Genomic DNA, 17,258 nt, shown 5'->3' with positions numbered 1-17,258 from the left:
CGTCCCTAGCCTCAGTTCAACTTTTTTTCCCCAGTAACAGGGATTGAACTCAGGGACACTCAACCACTGAGCCACATCTCCAGTCCTATTTTGTATTTTATATAGACAGGGTCTTACTGAGTTACTTAGTGCCTCGCTTTTGCTGAGGCTGGCTTTGAACTCAGGATCCTCCTGCCTCAGCTCCAGAGCTGCCAGGATTACAGGCATGTGCCACCAAGCCTGGCTTCAATTCAGCATCTTGATGGTGGTGGTGTTTACACAAATACACACACACACACACATAAACACATATGTGCACACACATAGATGTAAATAATGGTGAAATCTGAATAAGATCAGAAGTCTAGTTAATAGTATTGTACCAAGGTCAAGTTCCTGGTTTTGATATTATGCTACAATATATCTTATATATGGGTGTTCCTTCCTTTACAATTGGTTTACAATAGGGCTATGTCCCAATAAACTCATAGTAATTTGAAAATATCATAGGTCAAAAACTGCATTGAGTACACCTAAGCAACATTGTAGCATATCAGTTGTTTCCCTTGGTGATTGTGGTTTGACTGGGAGCTGTGACTCACCACTGCTACCCAGCATTACAAGAGAGCATCATACCTCATATGGCTACTAGGGAAAAGATCAAAATTCAAATTTTGAAGTACAGTTTCTAGTAAATCTGAATCACTTTGCAACATCAAAAGCCTAACTAATGTAACTCAAGTACTGCTTATCATTATGTAAGTTGTCCTCACTGAGAAAAACTCGAAGAAGGTACACAAAATTTTCAGCACTATTTTTACAACTTCCTGTGAATATATAAAAAGCTTTTAAAAGACTTTTCTGTGATTTTTTAACTCTGTTCTTAGAAGTAGGCCTGGGATTCGTGTTGCTGCGTCCATAGAACTAGGGACTCCTTCTGCTTTCTCTCCTCTGGGATTCACTCTACATCTCTGGCTCCCATGGGTCTCCTCTTAAGGTTTCAGGTACTGATATTGCCAGCACCACAGTGCAACTTTGCAGCTGGGGCTGCCATAAGCAGGGGAAGGAAAGACATTACTAAAAGAAAATGAACCCAAAGATTTAATTCCCACATGTACTTCAATTTGCAAAGGCTCCCTTCCAGTCTTCTGGTGTGTTAGTCAGCTTTTGATCACTGTGACAAAATACCTGAGATAATCAACTTAAAAGGAAAAAAGGGGGAAATGGAGGAATGGTTTGTTTTGATTCCGTTTCAGATGTTTCAGTCTATAGTCACTAGACCCTGTTGCTTTGAGCTTGTGGGAATGCATGGCAGAGGAGACCTGTTCATTTCAGGGTGACCAGCAAGCAAAGAGAGGGGAAGGGGTTGGGGTCCCAACATCCTCTTCAAAGGCATACCCCCAGTGACCTAACTTTCTCCCATGAGGCCCCGCCTCCCTAAAGTTCTACCACCTCCCAATAGCACCACAGACTGGCAACCATGCCTTCCACACATGGCCTTTGGGGGACATTCCAGATCCAAACTATATATAGAATCTGGCTAGAGAGATGGTTTCTCTTGGTGCATTTTTATGCAGATAATTACTGTACTGGAATTGACCTTGATTTGAGGGAGACAAGAATGGAAAAGAGACATGAGGAAATTTGCCCTTGAAAGGGTAATTCTTCTTCATGTTTTGGCTCCTCTCTCCAATGCACCTGCTATTGTTAACATTTCAATGTCCTCAGTTAGTTACTTGTTCATTTTGTACAGAGAGTTTACCTTACTGTTTTGTTTTTGTTCGTTTGTTTGTTTTGCAACATCGGGGATTGAACTCAGGAGCACTCTACCACTGAGCTACATTGCCAACCCTTTTTTGCTTTTCATTTTGAGACAGAGTCTCACTAAGTTTCCCAGGTTGGCCTTGAACTTGCAATCTTCCTGCCTCAGCCTCCTGAGTCGTTAGGATTATAGGTGTGCACTACCACATCCAGCTTATCCAGAGATTTTTGCTTATGATCATTGGGATAGCTAGATTGTAGTAATCTTAATTTCATTTTGGCCAGCATCAAAAGGCATGAATACAATTTTTTAACCTTCCCAATTACCTTGCAAGATTAGTATTAATTCTCCTATTTTAGATAGGTATAGTCACTTGCTGATGCCCATATAACTAATGCTAAGGCTAGATAGATAGAAATGCTCCTCAATTTTCAGTGGGGTTATGTCCTAATAAATCTATCATGATTTTCATAAATTGTGAATATATTTTAGATAAAAATGCACTTAATACAACTAACACCCCAAATATTAGCTTAGCAACACAGTGCACCATAGAGTATCAGTTGCTTGCCGTGATGATTACATGGATTACTGGGACCTGTGGCTCACCTCCACTGCCCAGCACAGGGAGCAAAGATCATACTGCTTATCACTATCTCAGGAAAAGTTTTTTAAAAAATTGAAGGACAGTTTCTACTGAATGCATATGCTTTTTCAATATCATAAAGTTTTTAAAAAATGTAAATCAAACCATTGTAAGCTGGTTAAACCTTTAGGAAGCAGTGCTTATGGGAGGTCCTTAGGTCACTGGGGACATTCCCTGGAGGGTATTATGAGACTGTAACGCCTCCCCCTGCCCCCTCTCTTTTTCACTCTCTGCTTCTTGGTTCAAGATTGGGCACCTACTCCGACATGTGCTCCTGCTATGATGTGCCACCCCGACAAGAGGCCAAATAAATGAAGCCACCTGGTCTTGGACTTGAGACTTGAACCTTCAGAACCATTGTCTATTTGTCTTTCTGTGTTTCTCAGTCCCTCTCTCCGTTTCTCTGTCTGTGTCTCTGTCCCCATCTGTCTCTCTGTGTGTAAAGTGTGTAAGTGTGGTGTGTGTGTGTGTGTGTGTGTGTGTGTGTGTGTGTGTATTGTGTTATAAAGTTGTTTTTCCCAGAAAGCAGGAAAGGACAAAAAGGAAACAGGAGATGAAAGAAAAAAAGTGGTGGGGGGAAGAGGGTAAAATAGGGAGAGAAAAGGAAGAGAAGGAGAGAATAGAGAAAGTGAGGAGGCTTTTCAACATAGGTCAGGATAATACCAGGCAGTGACAGCTGTGCACTGAGAGTATCTACGCAGAGCCTACCCCAATTACATGTATCCCATTCCTTCATGATGTTAGTGTAAGCAAATTAGCCAGTCCAAACAATGAAATAATTCTATCCCCCTTTGCAACCAGGGGCCCAGGCTTAAACTAACTAGCCTTGACATTTTCTTATTGACCCATTTTATCTGCGTTGGTTGGGTGGATATAAAAATTGGCTGAAGATGATGTTTATTGAATAGTGGAGGAAATACTTTCTCTCTTCCTCTCCAGAAGGAATAAGGAAATATGTTGCTCCAATTGCTTCTGGTATTCATCTTTCAGTTGTGAGAGGAAAGAGCCCTGGGGACAAAGCCAGTGCATGAAATAGATGCTTGGTATCCTAAATGGAATCTTTTATTCCTCTGGATTTCCTTCTCCAGTAAGCTATTTAATTCAGGTTTTTTTTTTTTTTTTTTACTTGCATCCTTAATTGTTCTCCTCCCAGCCTTGGCTGCTCCTGGGGGATGTCCCAGGGGCCTCTCCCCAGGTGGGTGCTGGAGAACTTCCTGATTCTGTGCCCAGGATCAGAGCAAGAGACCTGTAGTCACAGGTGGGGGTATCCAGGTGTGTTTGCTATTGCCCCTACTCAGATCTACATTCTGTATGCTTGTGAGTACATCCCAACTATCCTTAGGAAACCCCTCTGTTATTTTTTTCCACAAAATAACCAATTCTCCAGGCAATAACCAATCCAACTGGGTATCCTACAATTAAATTCATTTCTGACACTAACTATGCAAAGTTAGCATCAGATTCTAACAGGTTTAGGGGCTCAGTCCCATAAGACTACCCTCACTTTGGATACCAGCTGCAAGTATTAGATCCCCAAGTTACTCATAATTCTGTTTTACTAGGTTACAAAGTCAGAAGTTCCCACAACTTCACTCCTTTCTATTATTTGCTAGAATAATTTCTATGTGTTGTTGTTGTTGTTACTGTTATAACAGAATACCACAGACTGGATAATTTGCAAAGAAAAGAAATTTGTCAGGAGTTCTGGAGGATGAAAAGTTCAAAGTCAAGGTGCCAGCATCTGGTGAGAGCCTTCTTGCTGCATCAAAATATAGTAGAGGGCATCTCATAGAATCAGAGAAAGAGAGTAGGAGCAAGAGAAAATCAAGGAAGCTGAACTCACTTTATTTTTTTAAAGAATTTAACCTTTATTTTATTTGTTTTTATGTGGTGCTGAGGATTGAACCCAGTGTCTCTCACATGCTAGGCAAGCACGCTACTATTGAGCCACAACCCCAGCCCTGAACTCACTTTTATAAAACTCACCCTTGAAATAACTAGCCCATTCCAGAGATCATGGCTTTTATTCATTCATGAGGGCTCTGCCCTAATCATCTCCTAAAAATCTCATCTCCTAGTACCATCACGATGAGAAATAAACTTGAATCTGAATTTTGGAGGAGACATTTAAACCATAGCACTTATCATCACCAGTTTATTGTAAAGGTTACAATTCTGAAACAGCCAAATGGAAGAGATGCATAGGGCAAGGTATAAGAGATGCAAGGGGAAAGGAACATGGAACTTCCAAGCTCTTTCTGTGAATCCCCACTCCCCACCCCACTCAGCACCTCAATGTGTTCACCAGCCTGGAAATTCTTTGAGCCTGTAATTTAGGGGTTTTGTGGGGGATTTGTTGCATTGGCATAATTTATAAAATCATTGACATTGGTGATTAATTCAATCTCCAGCCCCTCTCCCCTCTCTGGAGTTTGGCCATTAGGGCTCTAATCACATGGTTAGTTTCTTTGTCAACCAACCCCCATCCTAAAGCTATCTAGGGACCATCAGTCACCAGCCACCAGCCATCTAACTTGCAAAAAGAAGGTATTATTATCAGAAATCTCAAGAGTGTTAGGAACTATGTGCCAAAAACTGGGGACAAAAACCAAATATTTATTTTTAATTCTACCACACCATCCATTATCAGTCCATAGAGTTGGTTTAAGAGATTGCCATCTCTGCCTCTAGGAGTAAGCATATGGTGGGGTCTGGCCACTTTATCTGCTTGGTCACAGTAGTTGGCTCAACAGTGGACTGATGATATGTGTGCAATGCACCAATTAGACTCAGAATATGGTTCGGAAAGCCCATTAAAAAGAGAAGGGATTTCCCTCCTGCTGCTCCCTTCTGGGATTCTGATAGTACAAAATGTTCCTCCAGGATTTGCTGAGGGTCATCTTGCACCCATGTAGGGAGAGCCTATAAAAATAAAAAGACAATTATTATGAAAACAATATTGAAAAATCCTTTCAAAGCAGAGTTGGGAAGCCATCAAGAGAGAAGGACTTGTATGTGATTTCAGCTGCTGCCTAGGAATGTGCGCTATGGTCACCTGACTGTAGGCAGCTAGAATAGTCATCATGCCCAGAGACTCAAGATGCAAAGCCAGAGATTATCAGAAATTTGTTTTATGGACACTTTTACTAAATATGTACCTTTTTTCTTTTTAATCCTCTCTTGGTTGTAACAGGGACTTAGCCTGCCTTTGCTAAAAAGTAGTGACTTTTTACCTAGACCTGTAAATGCACTATGGGTAACTGAGAGCAGGATAAAATTTGGCCTCTCTGCCTTCATCTTGTTCCTATCTCCTTTGTTACCTTACACTTTGGGTCAGGTCCCTACTTAGCTCTTCATATAGGCCTGTTAATCATTTAAGAAGTGTTCATCTTTGCTTGCTTTGGCAGTCCATATGCTAAAATTAGAATGATAGAGAAAATTAACATGGCCGTGTGCAAGGAGGACACACAAATTCATGAAAAAAAAAAAGAAACCTCATCTAAAAACTAGTAATAAATACAAGATTTATTAGTTCCAAATTTACCTGACCTATCTTGGACCCCTCTTTGGGACTGAGGCAATATTCAAAGTATAATATTTCACACTCTGGGAGTGGTGCCCAGGAGTTGTCAGTCATCACCTTCCTCCAGGATCACAGGTCTGATAGACAAACATCCTGAGTAGCCATGGACATTGTCTCCTCAAGTAATAAGGACTTCTCTGGAAACACCTCCTTGCAGAATCAGAACTGAGAGAATAATCAATAAGACCGCAGTTTGATCAAGACTGCTTAATTTTTGCATAACTCTCACACTTTGCACCAATTCTTCCTCTATTTAAAACTAAAGCACTGGTCAGCAACCTGAAGACACAGCTGAGAGACTGGATCTCACTTTGCCTTCCCCCATATGGCTATATTGATCAAAAGTGTCTTTCACCACTATATTTTTTGCTTGTTTTGGTGGAGGACAAGTGACGGGACCTGGCTAATTGGAAACACCAAAGTTAGACTTCAAGTCTAGGAAGCCAATAACATGATTGCACAGCCCCTGTCACACAGCACCTGTTTTTCCTCAGTATCAATAGAAATTCCCTACCAAGGAATTTTTATTGCTTTGTACTCTTTGCCCATTTAATCTCCCACTTTCTCTGCTTTCTTTGAAAGACTAATTCAGAGCTATCTGAACCTGTGTTTTCTTAACTGCAACTCAAACAAAGTCCTTTTTACTTTTGTAGTTTCTGAGCTTGGATTGATTGACAAGCCCAACTGAAAATATATAAAAGCAACTCAGAAGAGAGCAAAGCCAAGACAGGGACAGAGAGAGCCCAACTCTGAGTTTATCATATGACTTCCTAGATATAGTTCTTGAGGTTACACCAATCTCCAGATTTTTCATAAATGAAAAGTTCTCCTCCCAAATCAGCTGGGTTTCTGATACAGCTAGAATGGTCCCAATGATCACAATACATGTCACCCTGAGCCTGTGGTGTCAGCGTCCTGCTTTGAGGCCCTCCCTGACTGCCCTCCTCCCTAGTAGCCAAAAATCCCAAAGCCTTCATTCACAGAGTTGGGTCTCCTCAGGTGGAAGGGACTCCCTTTTTTAGGATAAGCTTAATTTGGGAGTCTTTTAAAGTAAGCAGTATGGGGGAAATTTCAGAATGACAAGACACCAGAACTTAGAGTATTTCTGTGTCCTCCTCTGCTTTTTCTTTTTCTTTTTTTTTTTTTTTTTAGAATTTTAATATTTATTTTTTAGCTATCGGCGGACACAACATCTTTGTTTTTGTATGTGGTGCTGGGGATAGAATCCAGGCCACACGCATGCCAGGCGAGCGCGCTACCACTTGAGCCACATCCCCAGCCCTTTCTTTTTTTTTTTTTTAATTATTTTTAGTTATAGATGGACACAATATCTTTATTTATTTATTTATTTACTTACTTACTTATTTATTTTTATGTGGTGCTGAGGCTAGAACCCAGGGTTTCACACCCGCGAGGCAAGTGCTCTACCACTGAGCTACAGCCCCGGCCCCTCTCCTCTGCTTTTAGTCGACTTACACCAGTGAGGACTACATTCTAGATGTAAGTGCAATATGGATGCAAATAACAGAAAATCTTTCACAGGAAGAAATCTTTCCTTGGGTTTCAATAGAGAAATAAAATGCAGGAAGAATGTAGATGGCTGGCTCAGCAGCTAAGGAAAGTCTTATCGGCAAAGTCTCCTTTGCACTTGCTTCTCCACTACCCTGAGTGCTTAGCTTCCATCTTCATGATCTCATGTGGGCAGGAGGAAGGGAAAGATGTGACAGCAGCAGATCTCTCTTCTAGAATCCTGGAAATCTCTGTTCATTAGCATATTCCAAGAACCCAGAATTGCTGCTTCCTATAAATGTGCTGAATGAATGAGTGGAAACTCAGACAAAAACAATTAAAAAATTTTATCTCTTATACCCTGAAAAGTAGAATTGGGCATGAGAGAAAGGCCTGGAATAAGCACTTAATGACAGCATCTGCCACCCTATTCCCCACACTAGCATGTGATCTCTTTCTCTGGGCCTTCATTTTCCACAGAAGAAATCTCTTGGGGAGATTTTTTTCTTCTTCTTCATATAACTGAGCAGATCTAGGCCCCTCGCTCCACTAAACTTTCTTAGGATATTCTTACATACCACAGGGCATATGTTTCACTGAGGAGATGTGTTCTCCACTTTCTGTAACTTTTCCTGGGGTAGAAATGATTAGGATTGACATCTGATCAGGATTGACATCTTATTAGGATTGATATCTGATTGTGACTCCAGTAGGTATCATGAGCTGGCCCCCTTCTGCCTTTAGCAATGACATTAAACACCAAGCTGACACTTTTTTTTTTTAGTGCTGGGATCAAATGCAGGCCCTTGCACATGCTAGACAAGCGCTCTACCATTGAGCTATACACCCTCAGGCCTGGCACAATTTTTGAACCAATACTTCTAAAAGAACATCGCCAACATACATATCCCATATGCTACGATAATAGAAGATTTACCTTAATAAAGGTGCCTACAGTCAAACCAAATTTATGTCTTTTTAGGAGTAAAAATAGAATCACTCGATGTATGGAGAGTGTTAAGGAGGCTTCAGGCCAATGTTATGGGCTGAGTTGTGTCATCTCCTCCCCGCATCCCAAATTCACATACTGAATCCCTAATCCCCATTTGGAAATGGGGCCTTTGGGAAGTGTGTCTGTCAGGTTTGTTATTTTGACCCAAATCCTGGCAAAGACAACTTAGAGAAGGAAAAGTTTATTTTGGCTCATGGATTCTGAGGTTTAGTCCATGGTGGGCTGGCTACATTGCTCTGGGCCTAAGATAAGGCAAAACATCATGGTAGAAGGGCTGGTGGAGGAGCACTCCTCCATTCATGGTGGCCAGGAAGCAGTGGTGTGGATGGTAAGGGGCCACAGGGAAGGTGCTCTTCCAGGGCACACCCCCATGGACCCACGTCCTTTAGCCATGCTCCACCTGCCTACCATTTCCAACCATCCAGTTCATTCAAACTAGGATGGACTGATTAGGTTATGGCTCTTATAATCTAATAATTTCATCTCTGAATATTCCTGGACTACACAGGAGCTTTTGGCAGACAGCTCGTATCCAAATCAACACAGGAAATATTAGGATTACATGAGGTCATGAGAATGGTTTTCATGATGGGATTAGGGGTTTGATAAAAAGAGAAAGAGAGACATTGTGCTCTCTTTGTTGTGTGAGGACACTACAGGATGCATCATGTGCAATTCAGGGAAAGTCTTTACCAGGACCCAAATCAGCCAGCACCTTCATCTTGGACTTCTAGAACTGTGAGAAATAAATATCTGTTGTTTAAACCACCCAGTTTATAGTATTTTTTTTAGAGTGGTCTAGCAGACTAATACAGATCTATAAAGGAGAACTTAATTAAGGGTCACTAGGAGTTACCACCCCAACTCTCTGCACTCTGACCTTCCAGCAATACCTCACCCTTCCCACCTTGGGTTCCTCTTAACACAATCTCACTACTTCTAATAGGTTCCTCAGTGTCCCTTGATGAATCATCAAATGATAGCATTTTTATCATTGCAAAAAGAACATTTTGAACATAAACACAACATTAAGGAAAGTAAAACACTCACCCCCTCCCAAATAAACTCAGCTATTTTTGTTTTGATAATTCCCATCCAGTCCTTGTTCATACATATGGACTTATTCTACATAGTGATAACCAGAGGTTTATTTCACATTCTGCTTTTGCATTCAACAGAACATTAGAAGCATTCTTCACGTTGCTACAGCTTGCTTGATATATTAATAGCTATATAATCACCCTCAAATTTGTTGCACCACAATTTGCTTAACAAATAAATGAGTTTATTTCCAACTTTTTGTTCCTGTAGCTAATGCTGCAATCATCATTATTACACACAGTTTGTTTTTTCTTGTGTTGAATATTGGTTTAAAAGACACAGGTATCAGTTTAAAGCTGGTGTCTCACATTGTCCTGCTCCTGCTGAATCTCCAGGCTACTGGTTCTGGAAAAGCTGCTGGGTCTCCAACTATCAGACTCTCAGTTGACCACAAAAGATCTGGAAGCAACACAGTCCCTTACCTGGATGATGTCTTTGGTGGTCTTCTGTTGCTATCACGAAATACCAGAGATTGAGTAATTTGTATAGAATTTAGCCCACAGTTCTGGAGGCTGGGAAGTCCAAGAACATGATGTTGGCAACTGCTCAGCATCTAATGAAAGTTTTTTTGTTAGAGAGCATTCTGCAGAGTCCTGAGGCAGCATGAGACATTCATAGGACAAGACAGAGCAAGCTAAGACCTAAGCTAGCTTAGGTCTCTCTTGTAAAATTACTGATGCCATCATGGGGCCTATCTACTTCATGACTTTATCTAATCCTAATTATCCAAAAGCTCCAACTCCAAATACCATTAATGTGAATTATGGGATTAGGTTTCAAGATGAGTTTTTGCAGGGATAAACACTCAGACCATAGCAAATGACATGTCTAAAAAGAGACTCAGACCCCTAAGTCTATTCTAGAAGAAAGCAGCCAGATGCTCACCCAGAAGGCGGTTCTTCATTTTGTTATGGGTTGATGAGCCTTGAGCTGAAAAGCTCTTCATTTTCTTTGGCTCAAAAAAAAAGTAAGGTTTGTGTTTTTTCAGTTTTTTTCTTTCTTCCTTCCTTTTTTTTTTTTTTTAAAGGATGGACACTTTATCTCTGGATGGTATCTATGTTTGGAGCCCAGTGGATGGGATGGGGGCTTGATGTCTCTCTTCTCCATCCCACCTGCTATCTGTGAGGTGTGCTCCTATTTTTCCCTCCAGGCAGGTTCCTTCCTTAGAAGAAGTTTGGCTGTTGGACTTTCAGAAGAGCCCCTTAGAGTCAGGAGCCTGGCAGGAACAGGAAGGAACATGTCCAGATGTTGACCTTTTCGGGAAAGAAGTACTTAGATAAGCTTATTTCCTCCTCTGGCCTAGGAACCAAGACTCTACAGAAAGAGGGTTGGTGCCTGCCTGGTGGGTCTTAGAGATGGGAGTCTCTCTGACTCCCCCCGGGGCCCTTTTCCTCTAGGGACAACAGCAGAAGACTGAGGCTCCCATTCTCAGATCTTTGACATATTCTGGAGAACACCTGGGAGGGGGGATCAAAAAAAATTAAAGAACACAGGGGGCTAGAGAAGCTTACTTAAGTTTGTCTTTCCATGGGTTCACCTTGGGCTGGGAAGTGCTGTCTACTTCCTGAGTATCTTGTCTTTAGCTTCCTGGCCACCCCACTGCAACCTCAGAACAGACAAATCATGTATGAATTAGAAGGTTGCAAGAATGTACATATAAGAAATGTAGATCTAGATGTAGAAAATATACCTTTAGAGAGAGCCAGCAGCCTTGTGGAGGACCTGGGTAATCCTGTCCTCTGTCAAAGGAAGAGCTTTGCCTGTTGGGGAAGGCATTTAGTAGTGAACTTTAACTTTGGGTCTGCACATCCTGTTGACAGGTCTGCACACTATGCTGCAGATCCCCCCACCCCTACCCCGAAACAGCCACAACTTCTGTAGTCCTCCAGCCTGAGGCAGGGTGACCACTGTGGTGGCCTGTGGGAAAGGCCCCTTTGTGCTGGGCAGCTCTCCACATGGCCCTGGAGATTTACTACCCATGACACAAAGGGCGGAGGAACTCCTAATTTTCATGGCAAAGCTCCATCCCAGCTCCTTTAACACCTGTTAATTAAGTGCAATACATTTTTCTAGAAAATGGCAAAGATGATTTCCAGGTGGCAATTGCTATCTTGTGATGTTGGGGATGTCAGAACACCACTTGATCTTATTTTTTTAAGTGCATGTGATGCGATAGAGTGTGGGGGGCTCTGCATCCTCCCTTGGGAGCTGGCATTCCAGCAGGCCCCTCTCTCCTTTACCTTTGTTGGGGAAAGGACGCAAGGAGAAGATCTCTTCTTCCAAGCTGGAGAGGGCAGAACAGAGTGCAGTCCATTGGCCTTATGTGCCTGTGTGCGTGTGAGTGTGTCACTGTTGGTGGGATGGAGGAGTGATGTGGTAGGGAGAAAAGCTGTGAATGTATCCTTTTCAAAACAAAATTAAATATTTTGAAGAAAAAAAAAAAACGCAGCCAGAGTTCACCTGGAAGGAAATTGGGATCAGGCAATCTGCATGGGCTTCCCCCTCTGACTTCCAGAGGTTGCCTCTGGTTGCCCCATTTCTAGTTAGCTATGTTGGCCCCGATGGGGCTATCGTTCCTTTATCAGATTCTCCCTTGGCAAGTACTCGTTTGTTTCTTTTTTTCATTACTGGGGATTAGACTCAGGGGTGCTTTGCCACTGAGCTACATTTCCCGTCCTTTTTTAATTTTGAGATAGGTTCTTGCTAAGATGCTGAGGCTGGCCTCAAACTTGCAATCTTCCTGCCTCAGCCTCCTGAGTTGCTGGGATCATAGGCATGTACCATTGTGCCTAGCTGGTACCCTGTTTCTATGTCCAAGGTGTGGGAACCTGACTGGGGGTAGACCAATCAGATACTTTCTTTTTAGAGAAACAATTTGCTTACTTGGATAGCAGCACTCTAATGCAGCTACCCCATGATTTCACATGACCAGATCCCCAGAGCTGCCTGGGTGCTCTTTTTTGAGCCCAGCCCTGCTACCTTCCCTTCAATCAGGCAAGCAGCTCTGCAGCCTTCCCAAAGAATCTTTTCTGTACATGTTGAACTGAGTCTCTCTCTCCAAATGTGAGCAAAAGGCCTTTCTGGATAACTCTGTATCCTAAGGATGACCACTCCAGATCAGCCTGAACATCATCAGTCAGACATGAGAGCTGGCTGGCCCAGACCTGGTCCAGCCAGCTGTCATCTATTCTTTCTCAGCCCTTTGTGGCTCAATCATTCATCACTCTGACCAAACAAATCCTGACAAAGGACAAAATGATAACTTTGATTCTTTTAAAAGGCAGCCACCCTGGCAGCTCTTGCCTGCTCAGCATCCCAAGGGAAGGATCAGGCCCAGGACCCACTCAAGTTCCTGGAGAGTACTCAGCCTCAAGGCTCTCGCTTCTTGGACCTGGCCAAAAGCAAAGAAGTCCAGGGGTCATCTTTACACTGAGCCTGGCACCAACCTGTGGCAGTAAAATGAGTGAGGGTCCTGAAGCCAGCCAGGATTAGGTTTGTGCCCCAGAGTCACCTCTCATTCCTTGTCAGCTTCAGTTTCCTTATTTGCAAAATGGGCCTGATAATTCCTATGTCTGAGGGTCTTCAAGGACATTAAATTCTGGTCTGTAGTACATGACAGGTTCCAAATCTGAGGCATTTTGTCTGTCACCACCCATCTGTTTACAGGAGTTTTTGCAGCGTCACTGCACCTGACCCCAAACCCACTGTCTCCCATATGGCCCGGATTGTGGGCAGTACCAGTACAGCAGGCCTTCCTCTCCCTGCCATTGCTTCCCTAATGAGACCCCACCAGGAGGGAGGGAGGGCAGCTTCCTTCCATTAGCGGAACTGCTCAGAGTGAGAGGAAGCTGGTCACTTCCATTTTTTGAGGTCCCTCGTATACTAAAAATGAAGAAGGTTAAAGTGGTTGTGGTATAATTTCAGTGTTTACACAGAAAAAGTAGAATACAATATATTTGTTTTATTGACAAGATAATTGCAGAACTCAATACATTTCCTAGTAAATGTATTGCAGTGCTTCAAGTCTCAAGATTTTCATATATTTCTTTTAAGCCACTGGAGCTGGGGTTGGATCCTTAAAGTCAGAATTTCTAGAAAATAACACAACTAAAACCAATGCAGAACCTTTATTGGATTCCATTCAAAGAAAAAAAATGTGTGTGTGGAAAGGGGACATTTTAAGATGTTTGGGAACATTTGAATAAGGCTGCGATATAGGATTATGTTAGGGAATTATTGTTAATTATCTTGGTCATGATAATATAGGAGAGTAGCCCAAAGGGCCATTGCTATGGTTTAGATATTGAGTTAGCTTTCCTTTAATTAAGAAAAGGTTTATTTTGGCTCATCATTTTGGAGGTTTCAGTCCATGATTGGTTGGTCCCCTTGCTTTTGGCCTGTAGCAAGGCAGTACATCATGGCGGCAGTGTGTGGCAAAACTGTTCACCTCATTGTTGGGGTACAAAAAAGGACGAGGAAGGGGCTAGGATCTCATACCCTTCAAGGGCATGCCCCCATCGCCAGAAGACGTTCCATTAGGGCCCCTCTCCTAAGGTTCCATTGTCTCCCACTAGCTCCGCAAAGGAAGACCATGCCTTTAACACACTGCCACGTTGGGGACTTATCCAAACCATATCATATATGGTTTGAGCACATCTCCCAAAGTTTCATGTGCTGGAAGATTAGTCCCCAACATGGCAGTGTTGAGGAGGCAGAACCTTAGGAGGTGAGACTTAGTGAAAGGTAATTAGGTTGTTAGAGGTTGCACCCAAATGAATGAATTAATGTTGGTGTCTTGGAGTGGATTGGGTCTCAAAAGACAGGGTTATTTCCTAAGAGAATGGATTCTTACCAAAAGAGCAAGTCTTGCCCCTCCCTAGTTTCTTGTTTTCTTGCTCACACAGGCGCCCCTTCTGCATGCAGCCAATTGCCTTTCTACTTCCCTGCCAGACCATGACACAGCCAAGGGGAACCTTGTCAGAATGTCAGCAAAATGCTCTTAGGCTTTGAGAACCATGAGTTAAATAAACCTCTTTGCTTTATAAAGTTCCCAGCCCCAGGTATTTTTGTTATAGCAATACAAATTGGAGTAAAATGGTTCAGGAAAAAATAAATTTTTGTGGCGCTGGATATCAAACCCAAGGCCTTGCATATGCTAAGTAAGCACTGAACTACACCCTGAACCCTTTTTAAAAATTTCATTTTGAGACAGGGTCTAAGTTGTCCAGGCTAAACTTGAACTGCAATCCTCCTGCCTCACTCAGTCTCCTAAGTTGCTGGAATTATAGGTGTGTGCTTTCATGCCTAGCTGGAAAAAATATTTTTACAAATAGAAACAATATAAAGATGTAGTATTTATGAATAAACGTTAACCTCTACTGAATCCAGGTGGAAGATATATACAGATATCTTGTGCCATATTGACATTTTTCAATAAGAAAGTGTAAATTTTTTGGATTGCAAAACAAACACATGGTAAATTTTCCTATTATGTTGTGTCTTGGTGGTAGTGGATGAGAGCAGAGGCAGGTAAGCTGGCCTGAAGAGGTGAGAGACACTACTGTGATACAGACAGAGAAATGGACTATTGTGGAGAGAGCTGGGTGCAGTGTAATCACAGGGATTTGGGAGACTGAGGTAGTAAGATTGCAAGTTCAAAGCCAGCCTCAGCAATTAGTGAGACCCTAAATAATTGATCAAGACCCTATCTCAAAATAAAAACCAAAAAAGGTGGAGATGTTTTGCAGTGGCTAACACCCACCCCCCCAATCCCTGGTACCCCAAAGCAAAAACAAACAAGAAAACCCAGACAGGTCATTCATAGGCCAGAGAGGACCAGAGGACCAGAGTCAGACATCAGCATATGTCCTCCAGGAGATATGACACACCCAAATAACCCCCATGTTTTTATTTACCTTATACGCCTAATTAACTAGAGGAAACTTTGTGCACAGAAGATAAACAGTTGGCTGGTAAGCACATGGAAAGATCACTCACTAGTCATTAGGAAAATGAAATTAAAACCACAAAGAGATACCACCATCCTTATATTCATTGAGATGGCTACTAATCCCCACAAAAGCAAACCAGTGTTGGTGAGTATGTGGAAAAACTGAAACACTTGTGCACTGTTGGAAGGAATGTAAAATGGTACAGCTATATGGCAGTTCCTGAAAAAAAAAATTTAAACATAGAATTGTCATGTGATTTAGTAATTCTACTTCTGAGTATATATGTTCACCGCAATATACTGGCAAAGGCTATAAGGTAGAGGGAACCCAAGTGCCCACCAATGGATAAATAGAAGCAAAACATGGTATAGATATGCAATGGGACATTATCCAGCCTTAAAAAAAGAAGTCTGACATATGCTACAACATGAATGAATCTTGAGGATATTATGCTAAGTGAAATAAACCACTCACAAAAGGATAAATACTGAAATATTTGAGTAACGAGAGTTACTTAGAACAGTCAAATCCACAGAGATAGAAAGTAGTTGTTTGCTAAGGTTTAAGGGTGAGGAGAATGCAGAGCTATTTAATGGGTTGGGAGTTTCAGTTTTGAAAGATGCAAAGAGGTCTGTAGATAAATAATGTTGATGGTTACACAACAATACTTAATGCCACTATTTGTACACTGAAAAATAGTTAAGATGCTAAATTTCATGTTATGTATGTTTTACCATAATTTTTAAATAAGATAGCTTTATATCACTATTATAAAAGAAAAACCACTTACCCTAGAGGAAAAATCTCCATAAAATTAAGGACAATTACACTCCTCCAAACAGGGTGGGGTTGACATTACTCTAGATGCTGGTACCTTCTAAGGCTGTGCACAGAGACCTTATTCCACTTCTATTTAAAGGGGTAATCAGCAAGTACAATGAAAATATTAAAAACTCTGTTCCCAACTTTCTCCTTGACAACTTCAGAGGGGTCAAAAGAGAGTTGGTTTTTTTTTTTTTTTTTTTTTAAAGAATTGCCTTCTCACCACTTGGTGTAACAGGGTGGTGTCTGTGGGCTTCTATAATAATTTCTCACGTCAGAAAGCATGGGCACCCCACACTTTGAAAGACCCTTGTAAGGACAAGAGAATAGAAACTATATGCATCTTGCATAGGACTGGGCCAGGGCACATCAAGTGAAAGGGGGAGAGGAAGGAGACCCCCATTAAGTAAGAGTTTTAGGGAAGTGGCCTGGGGCTATTTGTGCAAGGAATTCCAGGGTCTCTGATGCCTAATCATCACCTTGGTCCCAAGGACTCCTTGCCTTGTGAGGAGGGGTCTAACTGGAGGAGGAGAAGAGAAGTGCTAGCCTCTTTAAGTGCTGGCCCAGATGGGGACCCAGTTGCTTTGGTCTAGGAACTGTACTTCTTCATAGTAAGTAAGTAAAAACCAGTGTCAATAGGGAGGGTCTGGTCGAGAGAGGATGACAGAGTAGGTAGAAGGGAAGAAATTGGAGGATGTGGAAATTGTAAAGGATGTGACCAAGGAAGTTCCAATGGACATCTGATATTTTAGCCTGCACTGCATCCATACCCTTTCCTGGATACAGTGCACCACCGTGTTCTCTCAGGACACTCTCTTATCTCCAGGATTCTTAGTACATTTGGTTGGTCCAAGCTGCCTGCAACCCCTTCCCACTGTAGAAGACTAGAGACT

This window comes from Urocitellus parryii, chromosome 1 (assembly GCF_045843805.1).
Source record: "Urocitellus parryii isolate mUroPar1 chromosome 1, mUroPar1.hap1, whole genome shotgun sequence".
In the NCBI taxonomy this organism is placed as follows: Eukaryota; Metazoa; Chordata; class Mammalia; order Rodentia; family Sciuridae; genus Urocitellus; species Urocitellus parryii.
Note: the sequence above shows the minus strand (reverse complement) of the source record.